Raw genomic sequence first — 6,094 nt, 5'->3', positions numbered from 1 at the left:
CATCCTTGCTGCTGCAATACGGTGCAAAAACCTTGAGCCAGCCCTCAATTTTCAAAGAATCTTGTTTCCAAGGAGCCAGACTTTCTTGTAATCGTTTTAAGTGGTCTTAAGTAATAGTTCCCTGAGCTTTTTGAAGTTCTTTCATAGTTTTTCTGTGTAGAGAGGCTGCTTTTTCAATCTTTTTTTTTTTTTAGAGGAAGCTGTTTCTTTGTTTGCTTACACTGACCTATAAATCAGTGAAGCATAAAAAAAAAAAAAAGGGCCCCTAACTCAAGCGATGAACCAGTGCAGTGTCTACACATAACAGACTGCTCGGCAGAGAACCAAGTTTGAATTGTATTTTGTTAGTAGCAGCCTCTAAGACACGTCATTCGTCCCCATTTCTTCAGTTAGGTTTATCAAAAATGTCACAAATAACCGTTTGATAGGAACGAAATAGTATTTCATTTTTTTTTTTTCTAGCCAAAAAGGTGATTCCCAAAGAGATAAAGTGTGTTCTTAAAGGTTTAGACCTGAGAGATCTATCTGATCAGCCGATCCATCGACTGTTCAGAGAAGCCTCATCAGACGTAGGCTCCATCGAAAGGTGTCTGTTCCTAAGGAAGGAAAACTGGGAGAAAAAGGCTGAGGTATACCGAACTCTACTAAACTGAGACAGAAAATCTGTGGCAGCAGGTAGCAGCCCGAACCACAACACTATTGAAGCGGCGTGGGATCGTGTTGATTTAAGAAGGGAGTAAAAAGCAGCCAACATCCAAATAAGAGCTTTGGGATGTCCTTCAAGAAGCCCCGAGAACTTTTCCTGAAGACGACTTAAAGAAATGACGGAAAGCTTCTCTGAGAGGATTCCGGCTGTGGTGAAGAATAAAGGTGCTCAGACCACATGCTGACTTTCAAGCTCGTTAAAACTGTGCAATCTCTGCGTTTGCCATAGATGTTTCCACTGGTGTTTGCTCATGTTTCAGTTAGTCGCTGCATATATTTGATGTTTTTCTGGGAATGTATGAAGAAATTAGGGGTAGCTCATAACTTGTGTAGGCTGGAGCCACTAGCCTCAACTTTCAGCATTGACTCAGGTGACAGCACTTGTGAAAGCGAGACTTAATAAACAGGAACATCCTGCTAACATACTGAGGAGGGTTCTCCATAGTTATCGTCAGGGCATATATATATATATATATATTTGTTTTTATTTCATTTTATTCCCATCTCGAGGCTTAGAATGAATTGGGACGGTCCACACGCTCAGTTCAGAAGTGTTGGCACAGTACATTCTGATTATTTTCACTCATTGCACAAAGAAAATGGGGGAGAAAAAAAAGAGCTCCCACAGTTTTTCCCACGCATCATTAAGCTGCAGCCAAGAATTATTGCTCTTGTTGCTGTTTTCCCACCAATGCTACCAGGGGTGCTCCATGCAGAAGACCTGCTTTATGGTTTCAGATTGATTTAGTCCTCCTAAATGCAGACGTAGCCTATGGCTTTAGTTTCTCTCTATCGCGGAAAGAAAATCCTGTGAACAGTTAAGGTTGTCTTTGTGTTGTTTTTTTGTTTTTTTAATGCCTTTAATCATCCTTATAAGACCACACAAGCTCACAACAGCATGCATTAAATCCTCATGAGCTCACAACATGCTGACGTATGGGGGGGTTTAATGGTTGCTAAATTCCCATTTTGTGTGAAGACAAAGTAAAGCTGACGGTAGTTACCTTGTATCAACAAATCAAGTAGGCTGAACACTAGATTTTGTTTTCTTATAAGATCCTCCTGTGATTCTCAGAGGTCATTCAGTTCAGTCCTTGAGGTACTTCAGTGTGGAGCAAAGTGGTGGACTGATTACGCCTTAAAGGAGCCTCATATTTAAGTTAAGTTATGGACGCATTGCACATTTCTTGTGTGTATGTGTGTGGAGGCCCAGGATTCAAGCAGTATTTAACTGAACCAGATTCACGCACACTTCAAACGCACTTCGTCCCAGTGCTGCTCCCTAATTCCCGTCTGACATTTGGGCGTCCGTAACCCCTGTCAGCCTCCAGCCGTGCCACCAGATTTCTTTATTTGTTTGTTTAGTTGAAGAGGAGGAGAAGCGGGGCCTCATCGCTGTCAAACCAGTAAAAATGTGAGCTCCGGTTCCCATACTGCTCCTGACTCAGTAAATTCAGTTAACTGCTGCGTAAAATGGGATGAAAACAATGTTTTAGTTTCGGTGTGTTATTCAGATATAATAAGCTTTAGCTTGATATTTATCCCAACATTATGCATTTCTAGGAGGCGATATTCGAGAGGCTCTGAATAAGTGCTAAAGCACAAACATCATCAACATAGAATACAAGTCGTCACTTCCTCCACAAAACTCAAGAAATTTGTATGTCTTTGTTGTATTTTGTTTGAGTATGGTTGTTACGTCCCTGCGCCAAAGTGTTTTTCCACATCTAGTTAGAATTTTTCCACACTTTGAAAAATAAAATAAAATAAATCCTCAGAGACGAGAACATCACCAAAAAAAGGATAGTTTTGACTTTTGATGGGAGCAGTTTGACGGACCAGGATGTGTGTGGTAGTATGTGGCATGCTTGCGCATACTTGTCCATGTGATGAATTAGTCTCTCGACAGATGGTCTATCCCACTTGGAGGGATTGTAATACCAACCCGAAAGCAGTGGGATAAATATTTGTCTTGGTTTGTCTTTGGAATGATTGAATATCATTCCGGCCACTGAACGACTCGGATGCTGCATCCCTGACAGCTTGCACCAGCTTGGTTTTCCATCTTAAAAGGCGTTATTAGTTTGATCTGCTGTCATCGTATCCTTTTCAAGGTAACTTCGGCCGATTTAACGGTTTTGTTTTAATTGCTGTAAACAAATCCCGTGAAAAGACAAACGATGCATTGATTGAATGTTTAGCATTGCGTGTGTGGTCTCGTGATTCTTATTTCTCCTTGACAGAGAGCGTGTTTGCATGCACAACTGTGGCCAGGAATTGAGATTTAAACTGGCTCCGATCATTTTCCAGCTATTGTGTTTACAGAGAACACAGGTTATTCACATCTGTGTGTACATGATCATTACAGTATCCAGGTTTGGAATCATGTGCACAGCTGGGCCTGATTTCTCCCCGTCTCCGATGCTGTGGATAAGGTGACAAAGGATTCCAGTTTCTGTTGGACTACAGGTCCAGGTTTCTTAAAGCTGAATGAGACGTTTGCAATCCAGTAATAACCTGGCGCCCCAGTTAACGCTATAATAGACTATATCAAAACCCACCATGTTATTGGATAGCATTATCACAATTAACATGTTTGTTTTGACTCAATCCCACATATCATACTCCATAAATAACCACTGATTGGCCGCTAAATTATTGCTGGTGTTAGTCACGTGATAAAGAAAAGTACACTCTCTTTCAATTGTAAGGTTTTATGCTTCGGGTCTTCTTGTTCGTTGAAAAGAAAGTAAAGCCAAAGTGCTCAATCAGCATGAGAAAAACTAAGTACAACCTGACCGCATTCATAGGAATTAAAAGGGCAATTAGCAGCCAGGTTTGCTAATCAATCGCTCGCCAAAGTGTGCTCTAAATATGAAAGTTCATGATAGTTCAGTTAGAGATAGAGTGAATGGCTAAGTTTGGAAGGGTTGCAGAAGGAAGCCGCTTCTCTCTAAAAAGAACATGGCAGCAGAGCTTAGGTTAACAGAACAAACCACAAGACGTCTGCAACAATGTCCTTTGGACAGACGAGGTCAAGGTGGAGATGTTTGGTCATAATGCACAGCAGCACGTTTGGAGAAAGCCAAACACAGCACCTCATACCAAGTGTCAAGCAGAGCGAGGGGTGATTATTTATCTTATTATTACTATATGTTTCAGCTCAGAGTCATGCACCAGGATAATGCTCCCAAACACGGCAGCAAATCTACAACAGTGTCCGATAAAGAAAAGAATCAAGGTGCACAATGGCTCAGTCAACCTGATTATAATGCTGTGACTGAACCTTATAGAGCTATGCAGAAACAAAGGACTGCAAACCTCAGTAAGTGAGTTTTTAAGAAGAGGGAGCTGAAATTCCTCCACAACGTCAGTCACGAACATCACACAGAAAACTATCACTTCAAATCATTGCTGCTGGAGGTGGTTTGTACAAGCTGCCGAATGATGCTGCAGGTTCCGCTTAGTTTTTCACCAATTACTTCTGCGTTCTGACTTGGTATTTTAGATGAACAACGGCGTGGTGTGTAATGGCATGTACTGTCGCTCATCTGAGGTTGAACTGCTTTAATGTTTAAGGCCTAATAAGGAGCAGATGATTTATTTTCACGTCCTGGTCGTATAACTTTAGTACTGAAAGATGGTGGAATGAACGATTTATATATAAAGGGTTGAAAAAAAAAAAAATGAAGAAAGGACTATCAATGAATGCCACACACAGGGTAGAGAAGACCTGAGGTGTTGAGAGACAGCCTAATCCGTTCAAAATGCTTTTCCTTCCTGCCGTTTGTCTGTCCGTTTCGGTCCTGCAGCTCTGCAGCGAGTGTGGCTCCTGCACAACCCTCTGCGTTTAGCTCGTGGTTTCTCTCCTCTTATTTCACTCACTTGGCTTGAGGAAACAATGACGTGAGCACGAGATTGACGGGAAGAAAGCTTTCATTTATCTTGGAGTTTTGCGTCAGTCGGGCAGATCTGCTGCTGTATCTGGTGTCTCACTGCTAACCTCTGGTGTATCTGCTGAGGGGCAGTTTAACTGTGCCCGGCAACCGTGTGTTACAGTGATTAAAGTGGTTGTCAGTTCCCGTTTGCAGACACATCTGCGGCTCCTAATGTCCACCGGCGTACCTGCCACGATGAGTTTAGGTGACTTTTGTATAAAGTGTGCGCACATCTGTGTGGCTGATGAAGTGTCTGTGACGTGTCTTATTAACAGCAGTCAGTCTGAACGCTGAGCTAAGTCATTAATCAGCAGGCAGCAGTGCAGGAAGGGGCAGGTGGGCTTTCCCAGAACCTACACCATCTAGATAGATGGATAGAAAGAAAGGAAGAGATTAGATTATAGGACTTGAAGGAGGAAACCGATGCAGAGAAGCTGTAATTGTTTACTTGACTGTCTTTGACCACAGGACACAAAATCCAAATTGTTACCTGATTCACATCTACCCCTCTTCCTGTTTCTGCTCATATTCATCGCTCACTATTCCGGGAAAGTTTACAGGCGGGCCATACAGCGACATGGCCAACTCTGCGTAAAGATCTGAAGTCATCCCCTCGGTCGAGCTGACGAAGTGCAGATCAAAGGACTTGATCACAGTGCTGTCCAGGTTGTGTGTGTGTGTGTGAAGTAGATGAATTTACAACCCATAGGGCGCTTCTTTATTTTGTCATAGCTTTGAATCGTAATCAGGGAAGTCACATCGAGGTTTAACACGCTCCCTCCCTCACACATGTACAAACAGCCTTATTTAGTCTCAGTTCATGTTCTAACTAGTTCATGAGTGAGTGGCTGCCGGTAACACAAACCTCTTTGGTTGTCCATGTGTGTACCAGCTGTGGGAACTGGTGACCACACGTCCCCTTCTGTAACACACGAGCACATTTACACAACCTGACCCATGGAAATGGGGTTCCTCGACTGAGATCACAGCTGGATCTGCCACAAGATGGAACCATTTAAAAAGAGAGGAAAAAGACGGCAACTATTTAAAACCCCCTTTGATTCTCTACAATGTCCAATCAAAAGTAAATTAGCGACGGAAATAAAAGCCAGCGCTTCTGTCCAGACTCCTCTCGCCTGCCAAGCAGGTTGCGTGGTCATATATAAAGCGCAACCTCTAATTTCTCTTCCATTCAGCTTCCATTTTTCAGCAGTGCTGCACCTTTAAAGTCTGACAGCATGCACTCAAAAACAGAAACAAGACAATACACAATGCTGAGTGGGATTTGTTAAGAGGGGCCAATGTGGTGTTGATTACCTCGTCAGCAATGAGGCTGCTGAAAGAGAGAGAAAGATACAGAGGGAGAGAAGGGAGAGGAGCGAGGGCCGTTAACTGCCTTTCCATACAAGGAGAGGAAGGGGGACAACGGAGGAGGAGGGGGAGGAGAGAGC

Source organism: Odontesthes bonariensis, chromosome 13 (assembly GCF_027942865.1).
Source record: "Odontesthes bonariensis isolate fOdoBon6 chromosome 13, fOdoBon6.hap1, whole genome shotgun sequence".
In the NCBI taxonomy this organism is placed as follows: Eukaryota; Metazoa; Chordata; class Actinopteri; order Atheriniformes; family Atherinopsidae; genus Odontesthes; species Odontesthes bonariensis.
Note: the sequence above shows the minus strand (reverse complement) of the source record.